Below are 8189 nucleotides of genomic sequence, written 5' to 3'. Positions count from 1 at the left end.
TAATGTTACCTTTGAAAGATGCACAAGAATGACATTTGTCTATGTAAGTTTGAATATCTTTCTTCATAGTGATCCAAAAATACTGGACGAGCTGCTACAATGGAATCACGAAGGAGGATGGAGTACTTTAAGTTCATCTGGTACTACAATTTGATTTACCAATCTGTTTGGCTTGTTTGTTATCGAGTGTTGTCTGATGATACGAGATGTCATTGAGAAGTCTGTAATTTCCCAAATGTGGCAGTAAGGTCTCACTATCTGTGGTGTCACCAGATTCAAGGAAGTATATCACACATTTCTATTGAGGATTGGAGTGTTGAGCTGTATAAAGGCACTTGCAAGTAAGATTAACTGACTGGGTAATGTTATGTATAGTTGCTACATTGTGACAATGCAACTGCAATGTTTGTTTTGCCTGGAACATAAGCGAAACTGGGTCCAAACTCTTAATTGTGAGAAACCAATGAGCAAGTTTCACTGGATTTTTGCCTTTGAACAGTTGTAAAAGTGCTTGATGGTCAGTATGGATTGTAATCTCATTTCTTAGAATGATTTCTTTAAAATGTCTAAGTGCATAGATAATTGCTAATGCCTCCGATTCAGTTATTGAATAATTCTTTTCTGCTTTGTTCAGTAGGAGGCTAGCATAAGCAATAGGCCTTTGTAGTTTACCATGTTGCTGCACAAGTACAGCACCTAACCCTTTTGAGGATGCATCACTTTACAGAAACAAATGGAGCTTAAAGTCCAGAAAGGCAAGAATCAAGGTAGTAATTAATGCATGTTTTAGATCAAGGAAAGCTTGCTCTTGTTCAGAAGTCCAAAGAAATTTAAGTTCTGCTACTTTCGAGTCCTTTAATAATCTCCTATAAAAACCTGATAGGACCAGAAATGAATGTACTTCATCTACAGATGTAGGGTATGGAAAGTCTACTACAGCTTTTACTTTGTCTTGTGATGTAACAATGCCTTGGGAATTTAAGACATGTCCTGGAAAGCTTATTTCTTTAAGAACATTTGGATAGTTTCAATTTAAGACCTGCTTATGAAAGATGTGAAAAAACTAGTTGAAGAGTTTGTAATGTTTCACCATATACTTAGATGCAATAATGTCATCAAGTTGTATGAAGATACTGTGCCATATCAATCCATCAGACTTTGTACATAAGTTGTGTAAAGACAGTGCAGAAACAAGTCCCATTGCCAGTCTTTTGAACTGATAATGACCCATTGGAGTACTAAATGCTGTAATGGGTCTACTTTCTATGTCAAGGGGAATCTGAAAGTATCCTGACACGAGGTCTAATATACTAAAGATTACATTGTTTTCACCTATGGAATGTAGAATGTTGTGCAATACAGGTATAGGATATCTATCTTGGACAGTTATTTTATCAAGTTCCCAAAAGTCTACCACAGGGCAGAAGGAACCATCATGTTTGGGAACTATAAAAAGTGGGAAGTTCCATTCTGAGATAAAGGGTTCTATGATATCTTGTTCAATCATGTCTGCAATGAGTTTATAAACTACTTGTCTCTTACTATGAAGTAGTCTATAAGCAGGTACAAGTATGTCGCATGATTTTGAATTTTCTCCAAGCACAATGTGGTGATGAACGATGTTTGTAGCACCAAGGAATTCACCCTCTAATGCAATAACATGCATAAATTGTTTGCCTATTGAAATTGGTTCATCTTGTGCATAAGGGAAGTCAAGGGAGTTTAAATGGGAGTCTACAATGGGTTCGTGTGGAGCCATTACCTTGGATGATGTGGTACAGATTTAAACAGAAAGGATTTGTTCATCCACGACTGACATGAGAAGTAAACACAAGAAAATTACACAATCTTGTACCAATAGTGAGAGTGATTGGGGCATGCAAGTCATTTGCTTCCCTTCTCCTACCACTTCCAGCTGGTGACAGAAAAATAGTCCCACACTAATACAACAAACAGCAGTCAAAAATTTCTAGAGAAATCTGTGGGAGGACCTCATGACTTGCCACCCATTGAGAGGCTATGGGTTTTCCACTCAGTGAAATTCAAGGCAACATTTATCATTATTATTTGTGTTTATTTAGTTATTTAACTTGGTTTATTTAGTTATTTCTAATGAAAAATAGAAATAAATAACTAAACTTAATATTTATGTAATATCAACTAATCCTTGTAATAAATTCTATACAATTATCTATGTATTTATTCATTTACTTATTCAATTATTGTTTGAGGAAAAGGTGGGACTATCAGGGATGTGTTGTGCTGCAATAGCTGTTCAATTTATACATGGATGGAGTGGGGTAATGGGCAGGAGACTGGAGATGGTTAAAGAAAATGGAGAAAAATGGGAGATAAGCCAGTTTTTGTTTTTCTGACAACACTGTACTTGTAGCAGGTTCAGAGAAGTGATTAAGGAACTTAGTGACAGTTTGGAAAGGTGTGCAAAAGAAGGAAGTTGAAGATAAATGTGGATAAAAGTAAGGTGATGAGATATACAAAGGATATGCCAGCAAATTGGATGAGTATTGAGGAAGAGACTGGAGGAAGTGGATAGTTTTAGATACTTGGGTGCAGAGGGAGGGGTGGAGGTAGAATGTAGATCGAGAGAAGTGAATAAAAACCTTTGGGGATTAAAAAGTGTTACGAGAAATAGACATTTGGGAATGGATGCTAAGAGGAGATCGTATGAAGGAGTGATTGTCCCAACAGCACTGTATGGGACAGAAACATAGAACATAAGAGAGGAAGAGTATAAATGTGTTCGAGATGAAATGCCTCAGAAGTGTGGTAGGGGTCACTAGGCTGGATAGAGCAAGAAATGAGGAGGTTAGGAGGAGAGCAGGGTTGGAAAGGGAGTTGGGAGATAGGATTGATGAAAGTATTAGGATGGTTTGGAAACATGGAGAGAATGAGTAAAGATTAGTAAAAGATGTGTGGAAAGCAGAGGTGGAAGGAGTGAACATGAGGGGGTGACAAGGATGAGATTGATGGATGGGGTAAAAGGGGCACTGTGAAAGAGGGGAATGTCTGCTGTGGAAGGAAGGAAGAAGACAGGGGTGAGTGGAGAATGGTTGTGTATGGATGATGCTGTGATGCATGGAAGGGAGTGGGTGGGAAAGGGGTGAGTGTGTGAACAATATTTTGATGCAGCCTGAAGGGATTTCTCCCAGTCTTCACTTTTTCTGCACAAGGGGTTGGAGAGGAGAGGTTACCAATTACATGAAGTGGCCTTGCTGTGGATGTTGTATGTCTTGTTACATTGCTTCTGACCAATGGCAGTGGGCAAAATGTAGGGATGACCCATCATCCAAGAGGAGCCAAGATAAGAGGGAGGGAGGGGGTGTATGGGAGTGGAGTATGTGGGGATGGAATGGATGAGAGTGGATTTTATGCCTTTGTTTTTTGGCTACCTTCCTTGTACAGAGGAAAAAGCCATTAGTATGTAATTATTGCCTTGTTACTTTTTTTTAACAAAGGTTTTGGTGATAATGGGTTTATTTTCCCCATTTTGGTTTTGATGATTATGAATGATAGAGTTTATGAAACATCAGTCCTAAATACTATTCCCAGAATTGTATTGAAATCACAGCTGTGTTATAAAACATTCAAGATAACAATTCAACACTGCATTTACAAATAAGCAGCCAAAAAAAAACTTAACTCAAGGAATTAAGATTATGAGTGACAAAATGTGTATATTCCCTCAGAAGTTCACAGTGAGGCCACTTTCCCCTGTATATTATGAATAAAAAAGTAGTACCCAGTGGTCAAATTAGTCAACCCAATGCATGCTCATCACCACCACCATATTTTACTGGACAATATAAATACTGGATCTTGCACTTGATGCATGTATGACTTTCGTCCCAACCCAAAATATCTTAACAGTGAAGATATACAAGAAACTAAGTATACACAGAACAGTTGCAGACATCGGATTTTGTAAGAAAAAAATTTTTTGTTTAAACAACTGACAAGTACCACACTTCCACAGAAGTCAGGATGGTATTTAACAATCAGAAAGTGACAACGTACAAATACTGCTAAATTAAACTTTAAAAACAATAATCCACTACACTAAAACAATTCCTTGCCTGCCACTTACATTGACATTCGCATTGACGAATGTCAAATATTTTATCCGTGTTTACAAGAGATATGGTACCCGACTACGATCATATTTATTTTCAGTGGGGATGAAGAAAAACTATCTAACATCAACATTAGTAAGGTAGAAGTAGTCAAACAGATAGACTCAAAGCTACAAAATCCCCGGGTACAGACTAAAATTTTCCAAGTGTGCTTAATGAGTAAATTTGAAATCTGCGACCAGTTAACGGAAATATTTGATGTCGGTTGACACTGGTTTTGTGCCTATTGCTTGGGGACAGGCAATGTTCCAGTTTTCAAAAAGGGAGATAAATCGTGTTTATGAAACTACAGGCCAATCAGTTTGACACCAGTCATACGTAAAATACTTGAATCAATAATAACTAAGTCTAATAGAATCAGTGGAGCGTGGCCTGGAACTTCATCTACGATTAAACTTTGATTCGTGACTCAAAGTGTGGGCTTTCCAAAGGTAAGTCATGTTACCTGTGTGACTAATCTTCCATCTTTTTACACTAATGTATACAAGGCATCAGATAACAATGATATTTACAATGTTATTTACCTTGATAGCAGAACGTTCGAAAAGCTGCCCCACACAAATTGAGCGAATCCTTTCACTGAATCGGGTGAATCGAATCATCGTTTCGAATAAAGGTTCGAACCGCACGACCTTCCAGATCTGAAGCCAAACTGTATGTCAGAATGTTCATCTTCAAGACATTTGGTTTATCGAACTCTCACAATTATTTCACATAATTTCACTATTGTGCTGGTCAGTGATATAATTTAGTGTGTACGTATGAGTGTATATGTGTGCGTGTGTGTCTATGTTCATCTTCAAGACATTAATTTGGTCTATCGACCTCACAATTATTTCACATAATTTCATTCTTGTGCTGGTCAGTGATACTGACCTATAATTTAGTGTGTACGTTTGTGTGTGCGTACGTCTGTGCGTGTGTGTGTGTCATGCATAAAGGTTGCATATCGCCACACAAAGAAACAATTACCTTATTAAGCTGAAGGTTCAAACGGCTCTCGTCCCCAGCACTGACCTGTCTTGTTTCTGTCCCCTGTATTTCCCTCCAACCTCCCGTGCATGAATTCCTCAGTAACATGCAGATATGATGTGTACACACACACACACACACACACACACACACACACACACACACACACACACACACACACACACACACACACACATATATATATATATATATATATATATATATATATATATATATATATATTTATCAACCATAATACACTTTAATTCTAAGCCATCAACATCGAGAGACTCGAGGCCAACATGCAGAAATTGAAACGTGTTACAGCCATGCAAGGACTCGAACCTAGTGTTAGCACGTGACAAGTGATAGTGACTTAACCGATTGCACAATCTGTATGTCTGTGTATATCTATATATATATATATATATACATATATATATATACACATATATATATATATATATATATATATATATATATATATGTGTGTGTGTATATATATACACGATAGGGTAGACAGAAAGGCACTGTGGGATGTTATGCAAATATATGGGATAGGAGGAAAGCTTCTAGGAGCTGTCAAGAGTTTTTATGAGAGTAGTAGAGCTTGTGTCAGGATTAGAAATGGAGAGAGTGAGTGGTTTGAGGTAAAGGTGGGACTTCGTCAAGGATGCGTTATGTCGCCCTGGCTGTTCAACTTATACATGGATGGGGGTAGTGTGAGAGGTAAATGCAAGGGTAGTGGGTCAGGGATTGGAGATGGTTAAAGAAAATGGAGAAAAGTGGGAGGTGAGCCAGCTGTTGTTTGCGGATGACACTGCGCTTGTGGCAGGATACGGAAGTTGGTGACAGAGTTTGGGAGAGTATGTGATAGAAGAAAGCTAAAGATAAATGTGGGTAAAAGTAAGGTGATGAGATGTACAAGGGGTGAAAGTGGCAGTAGACTGGAAGTGAGCATTAAAGGAGAGCGACTGGAGGAAGTGGATAGTTTTAGATACTTGGGTGCAAATGTGGCAGGAAAGGGTGGAGTGAAGGTGGAGGTAGAATGTAGATTGAGAGAAGCGAGTTAATGCCTTGGTGGATTAAAGAGTGTAATGTGGAATAGACATTTAGGAATGGATGCTAAGAGGAGACTGTATGAAGGAGTGATTGTGCCAACAGCACTGTATGGGGCAGAAACATGGAACATAAGGGAGGAAGAGAGAAGGAGTTTGAATGTGTTTGAGATGTATGATGGGGGTTACTAGGCTAGATAGAGTGAGAAATGAGGAGGAGAACAGGGGTGGAAAGAGAATTGGGAGATAGGGTTGATGAAATAGTATTAGGATGGTTTGGACACATGGAAAGAATGAGTGAAGAAAGACTAGTAAAATAGGTGTGGAAGGCAGATGTGGAGGGAGTGAACATGAGGGGACGTCCTAGGATGAGATGGATGGATGGGGTGAAGGGGGCTTTGGAGAAGAGGGGAATGTCTGTTGAGGAAGGACGGGAGAGGACAGAAGATAGGGGTGAGTGGAGAATGGTTGTATATAGATGATGTTGTGATGCATGAGGTGGAATGGGCGGGGGGATGGGGGTGAGGTAGTATGTGTGAGCAAAATTTGACGCAGCCCGAAGGGATTTCTCCCCGTATTCTCCTTTTATGCATGGGGGGACGGAGAGGGGAGGTCGCCGATTTAATGAAGCGGCCTTGCTGTGGATGTGCTGTGTCTTGCGACACTGCTTGTGACCCAGGGCAGTGGACAAGGTGCAGGGATGACCCGTCATCCAGGAGGTGCTAAGATAAGAGGGAGGGTGGAGGGGTGTGGAGTGTATTCAGGGATGGAATGGGTGGGAATGATTTTATGCCTTTTTCTTTTTGGCTACCTCCCTTGTAAGGGGGAAAAAGTCTAGGTATATATATGTATACACACTCACAAACACACACACACACACACACACACACACACACACACACACACACACACACATATATATATATATATATATATATATATATATATATATATCATTCAGCCATCCTGAGTTCACTGCTGAACAAAAGCCTCTTTCATAGCATTCCATGACACACACGACTGTGCCAACCACTGCCACGTCACTTCTGTAAACTTCTCTACCTCGTCTCTCCACCTATCTGGCAGTTGAGTGGCGGCGGACCCTCCTTTCAATATATATCTAACGTATTTCGGATTTAATTGACACTGTCCGAAGGCCGAACCGGACCTGTAAGTATTCATATGACAGCGTCATGGTGGTGTTGGAGCGCAATTGGCTTTCGTCGGTTTCAGTTAGATAGAGCATCGTACGATGGCGTCACGATGGCAATGAATGCTGATTGGTCGAGGTGATCTCGTACGATGCTGTAGCGCAACGCTGGGAAAGAGGGATGGAAAAACTTGAAGTGGCAGTTTTATTTTTTGCCATACTTGTATTCTACTTTTCAGGAAGAGCCATGTATGTACGTGTTTAAAAAGTTTTTTACCATTGCAATCTAATACATTGACCATTTCCTCAATATACCTTTGCAAATAGCTTCAAAATGCTTCTAAAATAGTTCACATTTCAAATCCCCCAGCTGATTCGGGTCGCTTCCCACTCACTCATATAGTTCAGCCCCCCCACAATATATATATATATGTGTGTGTGTGTGTGTGTGTGTGTGTGTGTGTTTTAAATAACCCACTGTCGGAGAAACAAAGCAAAAGAAACAGACGAACTGTATATTTCGACCACTACTGTGGTCCTCTTCAGCAGATAGGTACAAGGTAAGATGTACAAGAATATATACAGTGAGGGAGGTACAAAGTGGGAACAAGGGGAGGTGGCTCAAGTCACATGTCCGAGGTGGGGTGGACTTGGTAATGGTAACAATTTATTCACAGCATAAGTTGTAATACAATCAGGTGACCATTGCCCTTTTGAAGTGTTGAAATTTGGCAAGTATTTGATGAGGAAAGATTCGACTATCTTTCTCCTAAACCTACAATTGAATTTATAAATTATTCTGGTTTGTTCCAATTTATGCGGTGATCCTTTGTTGATGTATGGAGGAAGATCGCGGAG

This window comes from Oratosquilla oratoria, chromosome 34 (genome assembly GCF_046742065.1).
Source record: "Oratosquilla oratoria isolate Oo_2021 chromosome 34, ASM4674206v1, whole genome shotgun sequence".
Lineage (NCBI taxonomy): Eukaryota > Metazoa > Arthropoda > Malacostraca > Stomatopoda > Squillidae > Oratosquilla > Oratosquilla oratoria.
The sequence above is the reverse complement of the archived record's forward strand: the minus strand, read 5'-3'. Positions refer to the sequence as shown.